This window comes from Aphis gossypii, chromosome 1 (genome assembly GCF_020184175.1).
Source record: "Aphis gossypii isolate Hap1 chromosome 1, ASM2018417v2, whole genome shotgun sequence".
In the NCBI taxonomy this organism is placed as follows: domain Eukaryota; kingdom Metazoa; phylum Arthropoda; class Insecta; order Hemiptera; family Aphididae; genus Aphis; species Aphis gossypii.
The window spans coordinates 12885563-12910587 of record NC_065530.1 but is presented as its reverse complement, the minus strand read 5'-3'; the positions used below and the strand labels follow the sequence as shown (position 1 = coordinate 12910587).

At 24.3% G+C, this 25025-nt stretch overlaps 1 protein-coding gene and 1 long non-coding RNA gene across 3 annotated transcripts in view; one reads left to right on the top strand and one right to left on the bottom strand.

Moving 5' to 3' along the window:
* The first annotated feature begins 825 nt into the window (after positions 1 to 825).
* Positions 826 to 25025, top strand: part of LOC114132840 (growth/differentiation factor 8) — a 54529-nt gene continuing 30329 nt past the window's right edge. Inside the window, exon 1 of one of the 2 annotated variants that reach the window (XM_050203424.1) lies at positions 826 to 935. The gene's annotated coding sequence lies outside the window, so the exon portion shown is untranslated. Of the gene's footprint in view, positions 936 to 17027; positions 17222 to 25025 lie in introns of those variants that run through there. The other variant, XM_050203416.1, reaches the window with a different exon arrangement.
* LOC126550887 (uncharacterized) lies at positions 17689 to 21048 on the bottom strand. Its single transcript, XR_007604945.1, has 2 exons — positions 20581 to 21048; positions 17689 to 17861 (listed from the first exon to the last, which is right to left on the bottom strand). It is a non-coding gene; the product is annotated as an uncharacterized LOC126550887 (long non-coding RNA).

Sequence of the window (25025 nt, the reverse complement as noted above, 5' to 3'; positions counted from 1 at the left end):
TTTTGGATAGGAGGACGACTTTAACACTAAAATCTAAGTTGACAAAGTTTCACGTGCCAAAAATGTGCTCTCCTTACAATATTATCTCGAATGTTACTTGCAAACAGAACTACGCGTACTAGGATAGTAAAATTTATAGTTTCTCATATGTTTTGAATTACGTCCTTTAGAAAAATTAATGCATACAATTTTAAAATTAGTGTTACACATTATCTTAGGGTTAGTTTAGAGTTAAGACCTTAGGTGGACATTCACATTTCATTATACCCCATGCACCATTAACTGTATGTTTCAATCGCACTTTAATCCGTGTAGTATTATTGTAGTTTACATATTATGTATTCAGACAAAGAACATGTCGTCCACGTAGTAAATCTGAAGGCTACAAAAGAGTTCTTAAACATCTGGTCGTTTAATTGGTCTAACTTACACTTACTTAGTTATGTATAAATATATAATGTCTTCTTTATATTTTATATCATATTGTGATAATGTTCTTTGGTTTTAGATAGACAAAGTGAAAATGAAGATGTTTACTTAAAAATGAATGGACCGATATGGAACAATATGGAAAATAATTAAAAAAAAAAGAAAATTTATGTATCCGATATCTAATGAAAAACAACAAATTGATAACAACAATAATTGAAGAAAAATTAGAGGGAAACGTTGGAAGAGGTAAATCAAAAATTCCATTTATTAAACAGATCATGGAAGATACGTATAAGTAAAACAGCTGTTTAAAAAAAATTAAAATTGTAGTATTAGATAAAACAAAGCGCTGAAGACGCTCAAAGTCATTTGATCAAATTCACAATTGTAAAACAAAGATAAGTATATCATTTATGTAATATACTATTATGAGAGTATATTTAAATGGAGCTGTTAAAGATATTTTCTATTCTGGAATCATCATCTACTACTGGGTTCTGCCCGTAATGATCGTAACTATAAATTTGTATTTTTGTGCCTAGTACCTATTATATCGTTTTATAACTTTAATTTAATTTTTAACATTTTATTAATACTTTAATGCCAGAAATAAATAATAGTTATTGCATTTTGAGAAAATATACCGATACTTAAAGTATTTATATATATTTTAAATTAACATTCATACAAGTACTCATATACCTACTACAAGTATACAATATACATAACTATAAATAATTTAATGATGATTTGCTATTTTACTATATTACATAATAAATGTGTTTAAACGTTTTCTCGTGTGGTTGTGTTTTTATAATCTATTAAGTAGGAACCTATATAATATTATAATCTATGCATGTGTATTAACTTATCATGAAAAATATTGACAGTACAATAATATAATATGTATTAATTCTAATATATAAATGCTAGTGTAATATGCATAAAGTAATGTTTTAAAATGTGAATTGTGATAAATCGTAATGTTATGTAGACATTTGCACATTTTTCACTGGATCAATATTATTATTACTTATGTCATTCTATGATGAGCTTCACAAATTTTAATTTTGCACTATAATCGTATAGAATACAATAAAATACAATTTATTTCGAATTAGAAATCAGAAATCGGTACATTCGAAATGAGTTATGCTCAATAATAATAATGTATTGATTAATGTCATTGAGACTTCTATCTAATTTTTTGTTATATAGTCGACAAAATAGAATACCCGTGAATATCGTATTGGCATAAAAAAAAAAAATAATAATAATAATAAAAAATAACAATACAATAAAATCGACGACGGAATATTACAATGAATTCCAATAATAGGTGTTTAAAAAAAAAATAGGTATATATTGGATTGTATGTTAAGAAAATCAAATCGTCTATCTGAAGTCTAGACAAAATGTCTAATATGATAGGAATTTTTATCAAATCCTCCTAATAGTGTATTGTCTGCACGAGAAACCCCCAAACAAATGGTTACAGACTAGCCAGACAAGACATAACGGAAGCATTGTATTGAAAAAAGCATTACATTAGTTTTTATATCGAATACAGATTGACCAAAATTACTAAAGAATTGAGTGAACAACTAATATAATAATTATGAAAGAGGCGTGGTATTTGTTATCGTCCGTATATTAGTCCATACGCAAATCATTATTTACACAGATGTATAATGTCACGGTGCAGTAGGTACCATAATTTCAATGTCATTATAGCGTCATTAATATCGGTTAAGACGCGGGGAAAGAAATTGTAACTTAAATGCACCACACCTGATAATTGACAATGGCTAACTTCAGAGACGGATCGTATTTAAATTTGATTTTTTGTCCGCTGTATGAAAATATTTTATACATTCTATAATATTAAATATGACAAGATCTTGTACATATTATAAGCTCAAAAACTATTGTCTATTATTATTATTTTTATTATTATTGTCTATAGTCAATTTGGAATATCTCTCAATTATATGAGTATATTGTTGATACTTGGAACTTGGTTCTACTCGTAAGTAAGTCTCTATATACTAAAGAATAATCATGTACAGTAATATAGTCACTATATGCTGTGACGTTGTCATAATTATCGGTTGAAAATTCAAACCATTTTTGTCTACATATTATGTACTTTAAATTAATTTAATTTTGACCAAAGTTGGTATATGCAAAAAATACAATGTTTTAAGTGAGTTGATAGTGGGTAGACATTGACTTAATGTAATATATGTATATCAACAGCCGATAGGTTTAAAATATTAGGCTAATAGAATTATTTTGTCACTGTTCATCACAACTTTTTTTTTTAAATTGAATAAAAATGTGTAATTCTAATTGTTCGTATTGATTTTAAACATATTTTACACGCATATAGTCAAAAATTGCTATTTTAAAATATTTTTGGTTGATTACACACTTGCTCAAAGTCAAACTTAAACAATTTTGAGTCAATTTACCAAAATGGTTTGATTTCATCTATTATATTATATTAGTAACAAGTATAAAAACGTAATAATATTTATTCTTAAAACTACAATCACTGATTGTAATCCGGTAATCGTAACATAAAATAGTATAAGTACAACGTACAACAGGTTACGGTTATAATGTACGAACGGAATAATGTGTACCTATATACTCGTAGTTATAGTGTGAAACCTGAATTTGATTTTAAAGATAATGTTACAAATTATTGAATGTTATATGCATAGTGTATTTGTTTTTTATTTAAAATAAAATAAAAGAATTAATAACAAACAGAATAATAATTTCAGAAATATTAACCATTTGCCCTTTAACGGAAATCAAAATTGGCACACAATCTGTAGTTTGGCTTTAAATTTTAAATATATTTAAATTATTGTTAGAGACTAATAAATCATATGGTCTAGTACTGTTTTAAAAATAAACTGAGATTGATAGTTTAAATCTTTAATTATAATTAGTAACATAAAAATTATAAAATAACTTAATGCATTTAATATTTGATGAATAGTGTAATATTGTGAAATGTCTTTCAATAATGAATATGTCGATTTGATTAAACTAGAGTGTTAATTGCTATAAATAATTAAACTTTTAATGGCCAAAAATGTAACTCTAATTTAAATTTTTTGAAGTGCGCGTGCATAATTTGATGACGAAACCATTGATTACCAATGGTACACTGCCGTGGCTGAGTTTTTAATTGAAAGACGAAAAAGTATAAATATTTAGATATTTATATTTAGTCATAAAACAAATTCGATCGGTAATTAACTACCTATAAATTATACACTCAACGATAACAAAAGTCATTATACTTAATATTTCAACATTTCTTTGAGTATTGTTAGAAAATACGCTTATTATACGGTAATTTAGTTGATAGGTACCTACTATAGTGTTATTTTGAATATATATTTTTTTATAACAATTAAAAGCTGCGTAAATAAATTTGATAGTGTGAGAAAAATTAAATGATTGGTAATTTATAAGTATTATATTATTATTATCCGACTAGCACAATTTTCGTGCAAATTAAATGCTGTATGAGAAAAAAGTACGTGAGTTATGACACACCTATTAAAGAAGTCAATGACATTATACAGTTAATAACGTTTTACATAAATCGGTGTAAGGTATCACTTATGTATATTATCATATAATTTTAAATTATATTTGACGCAATAAGCCGATATAAATATTAAATATGGATTAGGTACTGAATAATCTAACCAAAATGTATATTTCTAATGTTATTTATATGTTTGATATACGAGTACATACTAATATATTTATTATTTATACATGCATACTTATAGCCTTAATAGTACATATTATTATATAATATTTTTGTAGGTATATGTGAGATGTGAGTATACTTTAAACTCCAGGTTTTAAAATAATAAAAATTATAGTAATATGGTATTAATATTTTCATGTGAACTTAGGCATACATTTAAAATAATATTAACAGGTTATAACTGTTTAAGAATTAAAGAATTAAATTTAATTTTAAATATTTTATGTGTTTACCTACTGAAAATTACTATCATAAATAGTATATTTTTTCGTTTTGTTTTAATCATGTACAACAAATATTATTCATAATTATTACTTTTTTGAGTATATTATTGTAGTTTTAATACTTTTTTTACATTAAATTTAATCGTTAGTTAGTCTGTGTTAATCACCAACTGTGATTTAAAAAATTGTTCTGTGTTATCCAACATAAGACGATTTGTAAACTATTTATGTAGAGAGACATATTTAGGATTTCAATGTTCTGTAGTCATAACAATTTAGCGCCCTCTATCTTACAAAGAAATAAAGGAGGTACCTATAGCTGTAAATCAAAAATTGTTCTTTATTTTTTTTATATTTCAAATTATTTTTGTGTCTGAAAACACTTTATTTTGTAGAAAATGCTCTTAGAAAATGCTCCGGTCATTAACCTTGAGGGAGGTTTCTGGAAACAAATTAGACATAATTGGTACTTTTAGGGTGTCAAGATTGAAAATCTTCAGTATTAATGAAATAATTGTTTGGTACTTAACCTTGGTAGAAAAAATAGTTTGATGGTTTTCGCTCAGAACTGTTTTTTTATCATATACAAATACAATGATTTATTATTTAATTAAAATGTAACACTTTCATTACACTGACCTACACAATGATGATTTACACTCGAAACCTACTCTACAGGAAAGCAGTACTTACCTACTTTTGACAACTTTCTTAGTTTTATTAATAGTAATTTAAAAAAAAAGTTGTGATCTCATCATGAATCTTAACTTTTTGTAAATTTATTATGTGTAAAGGTTACACTTTAAACATTTAAATGCTTTTTAGGTGGAACAGGTTAAATTTATTGTACAAACAAATTAAAAAATATGCAATATTTTTATTAATAATTAATCATAATAAACATTCAGTAGATTGTATATTTTTCCAAATACAAGTCAGTAGGTACCTATCATAGATTAGTGTGAATAAGTTCTTGTAGGTAATATTAATAGCTAAACATTAATAAAACTATTTAAAAAAATTTAATGTGTATCGGAAATAATAGTTTCAGTAATGACAAAAAATTTAAAGTCCTACAGTTTATACTTTTTTAATAATTACAATAAAAAAATCATTAACATTGCTTAATAGAAAATTAATCATTTTTTTTTAAACATCAAATTTTATTGACATTTGAAATTTAAACATAAAATATTATGTACTCAATGCTTATATTCATATAGTTTATGTATGTTCAACCACAACTAAAAGTTCATATTTAAATACCCATTTAATGATGATATTAATATTAAAACCTTTCGCTTAATGTGAATATTAATTATTGTTGAAATATTTTATGATTTTATTTTTAGTATAATGTTAATATAATAATAAAATATGCTATATTTATATAGTTTGATCATCAATATTGCAAATGGCGGTAGCTATATAATGGAGAATTTCTGCTATTGTTATATTATGTTAAGACGTATTTTTGCAGCTGTATTATTCTACGTGTAACATAGAGTAATGAAAAATAAATCGTTTTGTACATTTTTACGACGTTCAGCTCTTACAATATATTACATTATTACATGACATGATTATAATTTGTAAACAAATAGTTTTGTTTTACCTTGGAAGTTATTTATGAGACAGTATTGGCTATAACAATACATAAATTTTTTTGTAATTTGATTTTGAATTAGTTGGAAAAGAAAGTGAGCTAAAATTGGTTTTAGACTTCAAGTAAACTACATTTTGAAACTCATTATATTATAGAATCTTTATTGTTAAAAATCATTATTACCGATAAGTTTATTTTTATTTATCTCCAATTTACGAGAGAAAAATAATAATGAAAAGCTCTTAGATCCTCTACCTTAAGGATAAGTGACAAGTGTGATGTGGTGTAAGTAAGAGGTCACGTTGAGATCTCTCCACTGAAACTATAGATATTACCTACAAGTTACAACCATATACAAACCATAAATTTTCGAAGATCCAAAACAGTAATGTTTTAAAATAATACTTGTTGGGAGCTCATGACTTGCTTCATATAATTTATTGCAGTTAACGTTTTGCATTAAATTTTTCGAGGGCATCCAACTTACTTTTCTTGGAACAATGCCTTTAGTCATTTTTATGTGTTGTTTTTTATCATTATTATGTATTATTTAATGCGGAGTACTTGTTCAATCAGTCTGGTTATGGTTGTTGGCCATTTTTTATTTTCATTTTTTTTTCAATTCACCACTACAACAAGATCATAGATAGAGCAAATACAGGCAGACACACGATCGACAGTAACATCTTGCACTAGTGCAAGGACAGGTTACATTTCGGTAAACACAGACCTTCGGACATTTATAGTCTTATTCTTGTTGCAGTATGGGCGCCATCATTCTCATAATCAAACTGCAATCCTGTAAAACTGAGATATTTTTTATTATTATTAGATACCCTTTAGGCTTTAGAATTTTTATTTTATACACGATTCATACGATCATTAACTATATAAGTGTTTTTATACTCTTTGCCATAATACATGATCTATTACAAGTTAGGTTACATCTGTTACAGATGTTTAAATATTTTATAATATTATAAGATAATGACTGAGAATGAAATGAGATGTTCAAAAGCTTTTAAACATTCTTAATTGTTACCAAATAAACAATAAAAACCTAATAAGTAGTAATAACAATTTTAAAACAGATTTAATTTAAAATTTAAAAAGGTTTGAAGTTATTCGTAATTTAAAAAAAATTAATCGTTGGAAGGATTATTTACTTTTAAAATATTATTATGTTATCTAGAATATTATGTTATATTATGTAATAACAATAAATAGTATAATAATATAATGTGATAGTTGAAGATATCTAAAGAGATTAATTGTTGCTTATTTTTGAATTAGGCAAGATGTAATTTTAATATTGGCATTATTGGTACCTAAGAAAAACAATGATAATAAATACGATTGTACTTATATCAGTGACTTAACTTCGATAAAAAGGTCAAAAATAGTGTTTACTTATAGAAGTTTCAGAAAGTGGTAATACTTGTGGTCATAGTCTATAAGTACTGAAATATTTTTGTGTAGTAAATTAATAACTATTTGCGTTTAGTGACATAATAGTTTTGTACTAAATATCTATAAGACGTAACTGTGTGGTTGAAAAAAGTAAAGGTGCACCCAAAAGTACTTGAGATTGACTAGGAATAGTAGGAACCACTAAGAAAATTATATTTCAAGATTAAAATATGATAAATAATCAACTATATCATATTATATACTACACGTTTAAAAAGAAATTTAGGTAACTACCACCATCTGATTATCTGTTGAACGGAAGTAAATTTTTCTGCGGTTCCGACATAAGAATATTGGTCATGTATTATGAATTTTAATCGATGATTCTTATCTTTGTAAATTATAATTTGTTATTCCTATTAAGGTTATTATTATTTATATAATTATTAATAAATGGAGACGTGTATTTTTTAAATTTTGCAACATCAATTGACCCGATAACATACATTCCTCGTGGTTCATGATATATTTTTTCCGTGTAGGTACTGAATACTGATGTAAATATAAGAATGCTGTAAAATAATTGTATTTTTTGTTGTAAAATGATGAATTTTAAATTAAGTAGTTTTACATACATTGTAAATAATACATTATATACACCTACAATATATTTGCCGACGTTTTGTATTAGATCAATCGTCTAGACTACAGACAGTCGACCGGTTTTGCTTTCGTTCGACCCGATTTTAACATTTTTTTAGATTCCCATTGAAGATTAGGATCTATAGCATATTTGGAGAGCCATTTGTTTTGTTTTATAGCCCGAAGGTAGTCATTGAAAGATGACGATGCTCCCGTATGTACTTCACATACTTTTTTTTTATTGTGGAATGCGTTAAGATTAGCACAAATAAACGTGAAATCCCTTCCCTTTGGCAATGTTATATATCAACCCTAATTGTATGTTTGAATCCCTTGCGGTTAAACACCAAAATGCATAATATTTTCGTAATATTTTTGACGGGTGAATTAATTCATTTTGATAACGTAAATTGAAAGGAGTAAGTAATTAAAAGTTAATTAATGTATTCTACTTGAACACATTTTATTGGCTTGACACTTAAAATAAATATAAATTGTTAAGCAATAATTAATAACCATTAGAAATACGCGTAAACCATATTTACGGAAGAGATTTATAAATTTATATAAATTTATACTTTATTAATTCATTTATGTTTTAATTTAAAATGGTATAATAATTGATGTTTGATATGATTTCGAGACTTCCACCTGCAGAGTTTAGAAGACGTAACATAATTATTATAGATGTGAAAAAGAAGACATATTTGTATTCTGTATCAATGATTTATTATAATAGACATATAAGTTATATATTGTATAAGAATGCATGCTGACAATTTTATAATTTGTTTTATTTCCGCTAGTTACCGATGTCATTATTCTAAACCAGTTTTTACTAACAGTATTATGTTTATTATCGATGACGGTGCCGACGATATTATTAATGTCTAATCTCACAATTGACTCCAATTTTTTTTTAAAAAATAATTATCATATTATAATACTAATACTAATATACCGAAACACTAAAAATAACTCATATAATTCATTAAACAAAAATATTGAATATTACTGAGTTGATTCAATAATATCAATTTTAAACAAAATAAAACAAAACGCTTATTGTGCATTAAATGAGTCGTATTGTAAAAACATGAAAATAACCATACATATAATAAACGATGCAAAAATTTGTAGTATACCTACTCAAAGTATACTACTTTGTAGTATGTTATATTAATAAAAAATAAAAACAAAAAAATTATTTAAAAAAACATATAAGTAAAGATAAAAGAAGCATATTTTTTTAAAATATTAAAAATGAAAATGTCTGCCATTTAAGTACCTAATACATAATAATTTTGAGGTAACCTTAGGTACAAAATAAGAGTTAGTAAAATAAAAGTTAATTCAACACCATAAATATTAAGTACAAAATATTCTATTTATGAAATATGTTATATTCTTAATAAATATACCTATAATTATAGTGTGTTCCGTAACTCTCATTTATTTATCAGATAAATTTAATTTAGTTTTTGAATAAGTACTACAATATTTGTTGATATTTTTTCAAAAAATTAATTGGGCGAAGGTAAAATAAGGAATAGTGTTTGTTATAAAAATAATATACAAACATTATGTAAAAACAAATAAAATAATAATTGATTAGTGGGATAAAATATGATTAAAATATAATTTGGGTTTTCGTGTTTTCAAAAATATCTAAGATAAATTATTTTATTAATATAAATATATAGCGCCTTAAGAAGACACTACACCTGCATTTTTTGATTCATCTTACGTTAATGCATAACATAATAAATTTACTCACAGGGGTTTACGTTTAGCTTCGTTAGCTTTATCGTCAGAGCGAATCAACCTATATTATGAAACTTAATGGTAAGAAATTTATCTGTGTTTTTATGTACTTTTTTACGATGATTCAATTTTTTTAGAAGTTTTGCGTGTATAAAATAACGTGACTTAAAAATACTTATAACTTGCTGAAAAACGAAATTTTCCTTAAAAACCAAAAGAATTTTCTTATCATTAAGTCTTACAATTGGTTAACCTTAACTTGCCCTAATATTAAAGCTAAAGGACTAAAAATGAATTGCTTATCATAAATTTACCATGTTACGTACTCAAAAGACAAAAATAATAAACGTGGATTTGGCATTTTCTGAAGTCAAATATTCTTATTATCAATTTCGAAAAAAATTAATTTTAATTTTTTTAAATAATTTGTTTTTATCACCTAAATTTTTATTAATTCAACAAACTTTTTGGCAAAGGTGATAATTAAAGTTTTGAATACATTTATATTAATATACATACCAAAATATATAATTGAGCAAAATTTTTATAAACCCAAAGTACATACTCAAATTTGAACAATATTTGCTGCTGGGCTTGTTTAAGCTAAAGTCTTCCTAAATGATTTTTTTCTTTAGTCCCTTAAAACAAATATACGAGAACTTCTACACTATCGCAGGTTTGCAGCCTTCATTATAATATCACTTATTACAATGGCTCAAATTTTTATGCGACAAATATTGTTAAATATGCACATATATTTTATGCAAATAAAAATTCAAAAATATGCAAAATAAAATTCATATTGCTGACTAAAAGAGATTTTATATTTTAAAAACAAATACATAATGTATAATGATAAAAGAAATAATTGTAGAAATTAAAAAGCTAAATAAGGGAGTACCACTATCTGCTGAAAATTAGATGTCAAATCACTATTATGGGCCTGTTAAGTACTTAACATTTGTATACAATTATATATCATTGTATAGGTTTACGAAAAATGAAACGGTCTATTAGTCTATATCACCAACTGATGTTTTTTTTTTTTTTAAATAAAGCTATTAAAATCATTTATTTTACTTTTGATATTATGGTAGATTGAAATCATTTTTGCTGAAAATACAGAATTTATTATATTATTAGAATTTAATTATTATAAAATAAGTATATATTTTTACCATATTATATCAACTTAAAATGTAATAACATCTTTCTTAGTATAACTAGATAATATCTTAAAATAAATCGGAAATTTCATTGAGTATAGTAAAATTCATAATAATAAAGTTTTAAGTTTCTACGAATGTTTTTAAATTATAATATTCTTGTTTATCGCTTCAAGAAATTTCTTGAAAATGTCTAAAAAAAGATTAAATCTATATTTTTTTGATCTTATGATTTTATAGTTTCAGTATGATACTACTTATATAGCATCACATATATCATTTTTAAAAAATTTATAAAAACTATATAATGAATATAAAATTATTTAAATATTTGGTAAAAATTTCAAGTTAACAATAACTGTTATTGTTTTTTTTTTGAAATATAACAAATATCAAAAATTGTTTGTGAAGCAATAATTATTTTACATAAGAATATCAAATGTCATAAAAATTTTAATTTTAAATGTTTATAAAAAATTAATTTGACTTTCTAATAGAATTTCTGTTTATATATAAGTTGAAAATCTTATTAAAAACCATATATTACATTTTCAAATATTAAGTATAAAAACAAACATTTTTTTTGAATTTCTAACTATGAAATAATTTACAATTTTTATTAATTTTCAGAATTCTAACTTTAAACGCTTATAAAAAATATTGTAACTATAGGTTTTTGATATTTTTTAATTGAGCAGTTAAAAACTTAAAAGGGCTTTGTATTAAATTTTCAAACATTTATACCCAAAGACTAATTTTTATTCAATATTTAGGCATAGTAAAAAAAAATAGAAACTTTCTCATACGTATAAATAAAGCTTAAAAAAAGTTGAATTATTTTAAAAACTATTGTAAATAGAAAATGATAATATGCATAATTGGTAAAATTACAAGTAAATTATGTAAAATTTAACTGGTTAAAATTTTAATTTGAGTAAAAATTCTCATTTTTCCTAAATTTTGTTTATGATTTTTTGATTATAAAATTTTCTTAATAAATTATAAATTATTTTTAATTAAAAAAAGAACTAGGATTTATTTTTGCTGACCTAAAATACCAATTAGATCTATTTTTTTTATCAAAAACTACCCTATTTTTGAAAATCAAAGAATATTATAATATAATAATATTACTATCAAAGGTTAAAATAGTCAGAAAAAAAACACACAGATCATTATAGAATTTATACATTCATCGCTCCGCTCAGAATTTAAAATGCAATTAAAATTACAAAACCATTACCTTTAATCATTATATATTTGTATTTATATAAATGTAAAACTATAGTTATTATAATAACAGAAAACTTTTTAGGAGAATGCGGACCAACATTATGTAACTCTTAGGCATCAATAGTTTCGTTTATTGTCTTATTAATACCTAAATAGAATAATCTTCTATTTCTTTTCTAATCTTACGTAACACAGTACAGTTTTTTTCGTACTGTCAATTCGTTAAGTAATTGAAGTTAAATATATATTTTTTGAAAAACATTTAAATTCTATATTTTATAGTTTCTAAAGTAGAATATCATTTGCCACCATAATGCCACAAATATCTTTATTAAACATTTGGAAGTTAATTATTTATTTTATATTAATTATCTAACGACATTTTTATAAACTGTTGAGTTAGACCGTTTATTAGAAGAGTAACAATAACTAACAAAGTATAATAAAAAATGTCACTCAAATCAAAATTTTAAAAAATTTCGATTTACTATTTATAAAATATGCAATTTTTATGCAATGATATAAAAGTATTAAAATTAAAAAAAATTGATTAAGCTGATTACACATTATGAAATATAGACATTTTTAATCAAAATTATTCTAGGTGAACTGTAGAAGAATATGCATTTGCATAAAAATTTGGTTTCTACTTATTGCTTATTAATTTATTATCTATTAGGTATGTCATTGTAAAAGTATAATAATAAATTAAATCGAATATTAAGATAACATGAATAGTGACGACTTACGAATAATACATACTTGACATTTGTGCATTTCATTCGATGTAACGTTACGACTGTTACGAGTATCTAAATGAAATCGAAATTCAAAATGATATAACATTGATCAGAAAACCAAATGCAAAACTATAATTTTGCATAAATCGATATTTCGTAACTTCATTCAAATTTATAAAATATCTTGATCTCATATTCATTCTGATTGAAAGAGATATCAAAACACCGTGTTCTCTTGTGCAACACGATTTTTTTTTTTATTTAATGTACCTACACGAAAATCACATTAGTTTATTTCGAATTCAATATGGAAAACATACACTGTTAAAACTACATTTATATAAGTATATAACAATATCAGTCTTATTTAAAATACATAATTTAATATTAATATTACACATTTCACTACTACTATAGATTACCAATCGTAGTTCGTACGGCTGAATTGAATTTCTTACAAAATGAATACATGTATACATTATTAATTAATTAAACAGGTACAAATTGAGTATGAACGATTTATTATTCGCTATCGTCAATTTTTTTAATTGGGACTTGAATCCGTTATCAAAATGTTGGAATAGTTTAGAAATATACTATTACCGGTTTTAATCGATACTACCTACCTATATCGGTTAGTTGCAACCACGGTATATTATTATACCATGGTTGCAACCAATTACCGATATTATATTCAAGATTATCGATTAATATTTAATCGATAAATATTAAAAAAAATAAATGGTAGTTATTGTTAAGTTATAATAATAACAATAAATAATTTATTAAATTGTGTTGTTTTATTATTATATTATCTAAGGAATCTAAATCTTTATAAAAATATGCATTAATAAGACAACTTAAAACAATTAAAAATACTTATTGTAATGTTAGCAGTAGATAAATCCATTAAAATTTAAATTTACCCGATCAACAATATTGTAATACTATAATATTTCGACAAAATATTCAGATATTAACAATACGAGTTACCTTAATATGTAATATCGAAAATAAAATATAAAATCTCATGTCTATAAATTATATTTGTTATTTTTATAATCATGAAAACAATAATGTAGCTTTAGGAATCCCTATATTTTTATTTTTATTTTAGGTACCAAATTATTGATTTTCCCAATACATTAGGAAGATGGTAATTATTAATTAATGATAATAATGATATTACGTTTGTATTATAGAATACCTACCAATTTTATTATAAGACTAAAGTAAAAACCAATGAAGATAGTAAGATAGAATAGATTCAAGAAGGCAAGAAGCTATTCATTATTTTACTATATTATAGTAGTTTATATATCATTAGTTGTTAAAAGAAATTAATCGATAATTCATAACTAACCGTGGTTGAGATCTACAAACATTAGTATCGGTAAGTGGTTCTTAATTTATTATGTTAGCGAAAAATTTGTCACTGTACCCTGTAACTGATAACTGAGATTAAAGATCTATACAAAATATTTGTAAGTGGTTTTAGATTTCTAAAATTTTAGATAATCGGTTTTAAGCCCTGATCATTATAACAATAATAATTTTATTGCATTTTAGTGGTCCATCGAAAAAAAAAATAAAATAGATACTTAAATGTATAAATTTATATTTTGTATATTAGACAATATATTATATCTATAATTATAGGTTTCTCCATGACTATATTTGCTATTTCGTACGTTTGTAAGATGAAGACAACACAATTATGAAGGTAAATCATTTTTAATACTCTGCAGTTAGTATTTACAACTAGCACTCACTAGTTATGAATATTATTAGTTGTTTTAAAATAATAAAAACATAAATATTTTGTTGTTTATAATATTTTCATTAATACAATCAACAAAATATTTAACACAAATAAATTTAAAAAAATAAAAACATTAGTAAATAGTATTATTTAAATACATTTTAGTTGTACTTTACAGTTTACGTCAAAATATAGCTAAATTTTTGACGTCCGTCCATAAATCGAATATTTAGGTGTACCAACGATTTGTTTCGGAATTTGACAAAAACGTAAAATTATTGCAATAAAAAAGCTATAGGTATTTATTCACATGTAATACTAAAATAAAACATTTTCGATATCGATAGTTTCTACCGTTGTCAGGATGTTTTAACATGGAAATTCTATATAGAGCTACCCAAAAAGTTCACAGATATGAGATAGGTATATTAACAAGATTTTGTATTGGACACACCACACAATAAAATTTCTCACAGATTATAACCACTTATTAAATAAAAATGATCTTAAAGTCTTAATTAACTCAATTAACGATCAAACACATAACGATTAATAATTATACATAATATGCTGGTTTCAGAACTGATGTTAAATTTCTAAAATATTTATTAGAATCCCTTGATCATAAGTCATATTTTAATTTCATTTGCAATTACTATTGATTTCATTAAAAAAAAGCGAATTTTGACAATAAAACCGGTTTCACACAAGTACGACGCTAAGTTCGTTAGAAATTCATTGTTTAATTTTGAGCTAATATTCATGTTACTGTTCGCTTTATGAACGTTGCAAACGGTTCACGTTATATGAAACTAGCTTAAATTGTAATATCTAATAGTAATAGTATTAGTTATGTACTAACTACCTCATACTTTTATATTTAATTATTAATGAAAATTAATCATATTATAATAATATAGTAATATACTAGTATATACTTAAATAAGTACCTATTAGATTTAAACAATTTTTTGTAATAGGTATAACTTAAATCAAAAATGCGGACGCGCTGGTCCGAATCTCCTAGTGTGTAATACGCTTTATCTATTTCTTAAACTATTGTGTTCAAATAAAGACATTATTTAAAAGAATGGCAAAAATCGCGTAGGTATTATGCGGGACCGCTTAAATGCGGGCTTGTATAATTCTATACATAATTTAAAATTATTCTTATGGGTCTTGCGGTATGTGTATATTATATTATAAATTATTTGGTTATATCTTAAATTTTTAATAATGTAGATATTAAATTTAAAAATAATAAATTTCCAAAAAATCTAGTTTTTTGAAAATCAAAAAAGGATAGCAGAAAATGTATACTTAACCAAAATGTTATGATTTTTCCAGAAAAAGTGGCTGCTTTTTAGTTTTTTCTGAAACATCGATTTCTAACAGAAAATTTAAAAACTTTATAATACACTCAACCAAAATGTAATTAGTTTTATAGACACAATTAGTATTTTTTTTCTATGTACTTAAATACATATTTATTCACAATATTTGCGTGTGTACTAGCGTAGTAATACTGTAATGGTTTTAATTTTTAATTTGTAGGTATTAAATATAATAATGTAGAAATTCATATAGGTAATGACTTGTTGTACGCACCGTGCCTGTATAATTGAGTTTAAATTAAATCATTAGAGCGGATGTATACAATGTACATATTGTGTCAATTTGTATCATCGTGTATACGTAACTATTACTTTGATTTGATTTTCTAAGCATTTAAATTACTATAGGTTCTCACATTCGTTATATAATTAATATACGTCATAGTGTGTGAAACTTAAGTAGAATGAAAAAAAAAACATTAGCACACAAAAATTATATTGATGTTAATGTATTCAGTTTTAAAATGATCTACACTAACGCACTTTTTATGTTATCCCATCGATCACACAGGCACGCGAACAGATAAAATCCTCAATGCATATAATAATCCAATATATATCCAAGGAACGTGTACATTATTAAATACGTCAAACGATTGGTGTGTGTGTGTGCCCCCTCCTGTAGTTGTCGGGTTTTTTCCTTCTATATTCTCTTTTATCGTACTTTTGTTGTTGTTTTTTTCATATTGTTACTATTATGTCTTTTATATAGGTATATATATTGTTTTTTTTTTTTTACCTGTAATCTCGAAGGGTAAATACGTGAAAAAACACAGTTTGTTCACCGGTGGAAGGGACGGTGATCGGTTCGGGTTTAAAGAGAGTGGGAGCGTTCGGTGGAGTTTTTATTTTGACAGTGACAGTAACCACAGACTGACCGACCAACCAGAGATTTTTGTTTCACCTTCGAGTACAACCCCCCGAACTCAGCAATTTCAACACGGGTCCGTGTTAAATTGTTTAATTTATAATATATCAGTTTGTCCTATGCCGTACAGGTGGTCAAGTTTAATCCTGGATACCTCTTTGTTACCGCAATTTTAACTGTAAGTATTAGTATTATTTATTTTCGTAATAGTTTTATCAATACTATTTGATTTATATTATCTCAAGTGTTATAAATTAATTTATTTACTAATCAGATTTAAAAATTAATCAAGATTTTACGAGAAAAAATAATTGCTTAAATAATTAATTGAAGTGTAATAGTAATGTTTTAAATAAGTTAATAATATTTAATTGAATTTTAAAAATATTTTTTTCTAAATAATTAATTATTTGATAGTTAATATTTAAGATTTTTAAATAGTTTTTAAATTAATAGCAAGTTATATGTATATTATATTATAATAAAATTATAGTAAGTCATTTTAGTTAAAGACAAGTGTTGAATAGGTACGTTTAATTATTATTAAAAACTAGAACGGTGTATGAAGTCACCTACCGTATAGACTTTTTAAATTTAATTTAGCATAAAAGTATGATAGTTAACACTTTTTATAGACGAAAATAATTTTTTTTTAACTTCACTACATTTATTACCATATTATAACATTATAAGATATTTTGTTATAAACGTTGGTAAGCATCGTTAATATATTATGTTGCGAAAAAATCAGTTGTTCAAACAGTTGGTAGCATACAAACTGGTTCATCCTCAATTTTGCACTTCAGTAACCCTCACAACTAAAAAAAAAAAATTAAATTAAATAATAATAAAAATAATAACTAATAAAAATTCTTGATTAGGTTAGTCATATATTTTGAGTATTTGGGTTTGGACGAATTTTGAGTATTCGTATATCTATTGCGAAAGGTCAAAACGGCTGGATTGACTCGAACCATATTCAACCTATGATTGTCCCCCCCCCTTAACTATTATCAAGGGATACAGGGGGCCACCAGCGACGTTATCCGTGAGGGGCACGTTCGCTCGTGAGTTTTAAGCTAACGTACGTGATCTGCAGGTAGTGCAAAAATTCACAACAATGCAACGTGTACCAGATGTTTTTCTTTTGATAATGCATGTAGGCAGAGAGAGAGAGAGAGATAAACGTAAAATCCGGACGTAGGTATATATCTAACACAATATAATAACAATAATAATACCGTTCAAGTTTCATCATTGTGGCAACGTAGCGATGATATTTTGATGAACTGCCAAAATGGAAAAAAACCAGGTGAAGGATAAAAAAAGAAAATAATAATAAAAGGAAAAAAAAGATCCAAAAATGCTATTGGTTTGATAGTACAGTGTAAAAATAACCCTGTAATATATGTTGTCGTGTGCCATCGAGTTAAAAAAAGAAAAAAGTAGGTAATCCTAGGGCGAACAATCATTTCGATAAAACGGTATTTCGCTATCACAACATAGTAGTCATTAGTTTAACCGTCATATTTTTTCTGTTTAGGGGTTGTGTAATATGGATTTCAAAAGAAATTACCCTTGTATTATTCTGCAGGCTTTGACTATTATAGTCTATAGGGATACAAGACAATGTTTTTACACATCAAGTTGAACTGGGATGGCATAGCGTGATAGGGTTCTCTTTACGTTATACCGCGTGGTTACAGGTTTAACACGAGAATGTGAGATAATATAATAACATATAATATTACATAAAGCATAATTTATTAAATGTGCATTTTTGCGGAAAATATTTAAAAATAAAATATACCTATTATTTTAATTTTAATTTTTTTTTTTTTTAAATTGTTTTTGTTACAATATGGTAAATGAAAGAAAATCAAAGTCACATATAGGAATTAATCAGAGTATATAGTATAGTAACTCGTTTATAAACATTTATTCTTAGGATGTCAGTGTATAATAAGTGATATTCACTATATGATTCGTAAAAGTATTAAAAAGAAATTTAATTTCAAACATTTTCAGACTATTTCAGATTATTTCCGTTCAATAGTTTTTATTGGCTATGAAATAATTTATAAATTTTAATTTGCATTTTTTGATTTTTAATCATATTTACTTACGTTTTCGCCTATTTATTATTTTCAACAAGTTTGTAATTAAACTGATAATTAATGTGGTGTTTTCATATACTTAGATATTGGTTATAAGTTTATAACTTATATTTAATCATTAATCATAATAAACAGTGTTTACTTAACAAGTTCATTTTTTTAACTATTATTTTTTTGCTCATAAACAGTGAAACAGATCTTGTGTTATAGGTGCACTTGAGTATTATATTAATTTTAATTTTAAATTATTATGAAATTAAAAATTCAAATATTAGAGACTATTAATATTAGAGAATGATGTATGTACCAGGGATTTTTAAGATATATATATCTTTAATATGAATTTTTATTAATACACGCAACAGGAATTATATCGAATTAATGAAGGAAGGTACTAGTGAAAATTATTTGAAATTATTCAAACTTAGTGTAGGAAAATTAATTTTTTTTCACTTGAGTGAAATTTTACATCATACTTAATTGTTCAACAATAAAGTTGATAGATGGTAATATTAATATAATAACATGCATTAATAATTGTTATAATATATTTTGGAATGATTTAATATGATTTGAAGATTGATTAATATCTAACAACTATGTAATGTTTTATTAAAACAGTAAAACACGATTATATATAAATATATAATTATAAGTATATTGATAATATATTTTATTTTCATAATACATATCAGATATACCATTCAAGTGAACATTTTCGTTTTGGGTTTTATTATATTATGAGAGTGTATTGTTTGATTTCGACTCAATGATATTATAAACGTAGGTATTGCGTTATTATTTTGAAAAAAAAATTAACATGTTTTAGTTTAATTTGCAATACGTATCTATTGAATAATCGTTGAAGAACATTAAAATAATGTTTGATTAACATATGTTATGCAAATTAAACAGAGATCTCGAAACGAGGTCATTGCTCTCGTTTTATTTCGTTTCGTATATTAACGGTAATTCTATGATAATAATATGTGAATGGAAGTTTTTTTATTATAAATCTTTTATAAGAAAATTTGAACATTTTACAACTGTAATATTGTTTTTACATTAAATTCCAGGAGGTAAAATGAAAGAATACATAATAAAACTATATTTAACATGTCAGCCTCTATGAATAATTACAAAAACATTATTATTATATAATCGGTATATTAGGTTTATGTACAGTTTTCATATAATATTACTCACAATTGTCTTATGTACATACGTTTAGAACATTTTTTCTCGTAAGGTAATAACTATTGATAATAAAAATAATTAATAGTGGTTATTTAAAAAATGCTAAGTTTTTCAACAAGTTTGATGTTTGTGCCCATACATTTAAATGGAACTATAACATTTGACAACCATACACATTCAATACATAAACTCATATATATAAATCTCGTTATTAATTGTGTACCGGTATGTTCATTACTATTCTGAAGCAGATGCAATTTTTTTTTTTCATAAAGTCAATGAATTTTCTTTAATGTTTTAAGTAAGACGTCTGGTTTTCATTAACAATACTTCCATTTCTGGTTTATTCTATTTAATCTCTTGTCAAAACTATGGCTACTATAAAATTATAATATTATACCAAAACTTATGATGAATTAGGCCTTTACAGTTACAGTTTAGATGTACAAAATATTGTTTAAATTTTGTAGGAATTTAAAAAACTTGTGCAAACTGATGATGGTCTTTTTATGTTATCATTATTTATATAGGTAATCATGTATCTATAGAAATCTACAAGATACAACAGTTGTCCTATCCTAATATTGAATAATTTAAATATAATGAGTTGTTCTTGGTTACTTATTCAAAGACTATGTACGTATTTCCCTGTTATATTATTCTCAAAGATAATTTTTCGTCCAGTAAAACTAAAAATAAATATGGGGGAGCTGGCAACTTCGAGTTTTGACCTCTTCAATGGTGTATGTCATGGGGATAGGTGGTATTAAAGAACTGTGTGAATTAATTTCGCGTAGCCGAGGTCAACGACTAGCCAAATTGGTAAGTACGTGCAAAAAATATAACGACAAGCATAGCGTGAAAGAAGGTGATCGGAGGAAGGGGTAAACTGTTTTATTGTAATATGGAACAAAGTATATTACTCTCAAATTATATACTTATAGTTTATTGAGTACATCTTGTCGTACATCTAGATTCGTAAAAGAATAGAATATAATTTAAATAAAAATGAATTAATTTAAAATTAATAATATAATATAGAAAAATTAATGGAATAATAGTTAGTAGGTGGGTTCAATGGTTCAAATTACAAGTTTAGTATGTATTATTATTTATTAGGTATAGAATGTGTCGTGTTCAATTAAAGTGTTACAGCAATTGATTTTTGATTTAGTTACATTAAAAAATGTTTTGATTAATGTTTAAAAAGTAAATTTACATTAAACATTATTTCTAACATTACTATTGCACGTACAGTATAAATATATAAAAAGCAAGTAATTTATAAGATAGGTAATATATTTACTGTAGTAAATGTAAAAATGAAAAATCATAAGTATGTATAATATATTATATACGTTGTTTATGATGTAGTTATATTACAAAATATAACCGATTGTATTTGATAGTCATTATGAGAAAATTTAAAAATGAATAATATTTCAAGAGGATAATGACCATCGTGCCTTATGAGCGTTATTAAATTTGTTGGTGGGGTTACGTGTTAGAGCACATCTGGTCACGGTTAATGGGCAGATGTATGGGTTTCGGGTTTCCAAATTTCAAAAAGATTTCGCGTGTTTAAATGCTACACTTCTTGGGAAAAATGCACTAATAAGCAGTGTTTGGCGAACACTCACGTACCAGATCTGACAAGGACATAAGACAACTGCAATAGGACATTAGAAAAAGTCCATAAATAATATTGTTTTGTATACATTTTAAAACTACCGTGTAATTTACGAGATTTTTGAAAGTATGGCCATAGTCCATATAGTTTGTCACTTGTCAATATAAATGTGTTTATTACAATTCCGGGTTCGCTTTCCTATAATGACTATAAATTATTTTAGTTATATTATTAAAAATAATATGACATTTAGAATAAACATTATGAAACATTAAACTGAAAAAATTAGGTATATATAAAAGTATATTAATAACTATTAAAATTGCATTATTCTCATATAATGATCGCCTTAGAAATTAGCGCGATATTAAATTTGATACTCATATAGTCATATGAACGCATATTATTACTATTTTGGTTAATTTACTATCGTTTAATTTATTGATATTTAATATTTGCCAAATCATAGTCTAATATATTGTTTTCTATAAAAAAAACTATACAAAAAATATTTTATCTACATATTTAATAAGTACCTAGTTAAGTTGAATACATTGTTGAAACTATTTTTACAAATTATTTAAAATACGTTTATTTTATTTTATAAATGCAGAATAGTTTGTACAGATTAATTTAGAAACATAATATAATGTACCTTTGTAATATACAATTAGGTATTTCAATTTTATTATCCACTGAACCAGTACCTCATATTAGCCCAACATAATATTTTAGTATCAAGTAGGTATACCTAATTACATTTGGAGTGATATTATTATTTTATTTTTTTGATGTTTTCATAATAAGTATTTTATTTTTATATTTTTATTTACTTAACGTAAATATATTATTAAAGACCTAGGAGTTTCATTTGACTCAAAATTATTTTTTAGCAATCATGTTGATTCTATTCGAAATAAATCATAATATATGAAGTTGGGATTATTAAAACGTATCTGTAGTGATTTCAACGATAGTTCAGCTTTAAAAATATTATATTATTCCTTAGTACGCTTCCATATTGACTATGCCTCTTTAATTTGGCACTCTGATAGCATTTGTCAAAACCAGAGTCTGTCTTGTATACAAAATAATTATTTGAGATATCTATCTTTTAAATATCATTTTAAAAGACGTCCTCATTCTGGGTATATTAATATTAGCACTTTTTTAATATTACTCCTTTAAATAGTAGATTTAAAATTTCTTTTTAAACTATTACATAATTTAGTTGATTGCCCAGAACTTTTAGAGCGTATTAATTTCAATGTAAATATAAAAAATTCTAGAAATAAACATCCTTTTTATTTATCAATTATAAAAACTAACTACCTACATGTCATATTATCCTGCTATTATATTAATGTCATGTGAAAACTATTTTAACAACTTAGACCTGTTCAATATTACTCTTAAATCTTTAAATTGTTATTTTTAGATTATTACCTACTATTTTATTTAATTTAATCGAATTTTTATTTAATCAATTGTTTAATTTTTAATTTATATATATATATATTTTTTTTTCCTCTCTTTCTTATATCATTTGTATTAATTTTTAGTATAACACATACCTATGCAACTGTCATTATTTTTATTATTGTATATTGGAATTTTATTCCGTTAATAAAATATTATTATTATTATTATTATTATTTATAATATTATAATATTGTAAATGAGTTATTTTCACACATGTAAATGATTCATTTAAGGTATAAAATATTTCAAAAATCTTTAAAATTTAATAAAAGGTATCTGGAAATATTTAACAGTACTTATAAGTAATTTCAAATTATCGAAGATACATGGGCATAATTTTTTTTTTATAATAGTGTGTGGTTTAAATGTTGACAAAAAATTATAGGTACAAGATTTTGAAAATTATTTTATATAGTAGGACTTTGAAAATATAAAAAATAAGCTTTTGAAGTTATAATTTTGACAAAATTGAATAATCACTTGAATAATAACAACTTTTCTCAAAAGACTATTTTATTATAATATAATAAATATTAATCATAGAAACTTATAACATCTCATTATTACTTAGGTATGTTTTCATTTTTTATACGCATTGAATATTTCTAAATGTTTAAACTAATTTTGAACGATTTATATACCAAGAAAGCATTTATCATTTTGTTGTGTTTACCAATTTTATTTCCGCTTCGCATTACCCGCTAAACTACCAACAAAAAAATACAGAAGTATCTATCTACTATACAGAAATTTTTAATAGGTATTAAGATTAATTAATTTTTATTAATTTTATATTATTTTTAGGTTTCTCGGAACTATTAATTATTAAACATAACTGAATAACAGTAATTAATTGTAAAATAAATATATTATAATAATTTTAATTCTGCTGAGCTACGGATACGACTTAAATATTAATTTTGCCTCTTTGTCATTAATACTGGCATGTGCCTTTATTTAAACAAATAAAATTATGAATTATACCACTAAAAATTATTCAAATTTCAAACTATTCTATAATACCAGTACGTCGGTATTAATTTTATATTATATGTTTTCGGTAGTAATTATTTCAACCTATTGAATTAAGAAAGTATTATTACTATAATAAATATTATTTATAGTGTAAATTATCTTTAGAAATTAGGTGCTGATTCCACCTTTTTTACTCAAAATCATTTACAATGATTTATCATAAAATACAAATTTATCAAAGCCATTACTGTAGTGGCTTCTGTTATTGAATAGGTTGTTATCACTTAAAGGCTAAAATCTACTTTAGTATTATAATGTGCTTAATATAGCAGACAAAATTATTCTTTAGTTTTTTTTTTTTTTGTTGATGGTTTTTCAATGTATAGCTGTATTATAATAGGTATACGGTTTCTATTAGTATCTACCTACCTACTTTAATAAATTAATAAAACAATTGTACTATTTTTATGTTTGACTGGTAGTTTGAGATAATCCATTATTAATGCTAATTTTTGCAAACTTATATTTTAAAAATGTTACCCTCCATAAACCTACGTATTCAAAATAACGATTTTCAATAT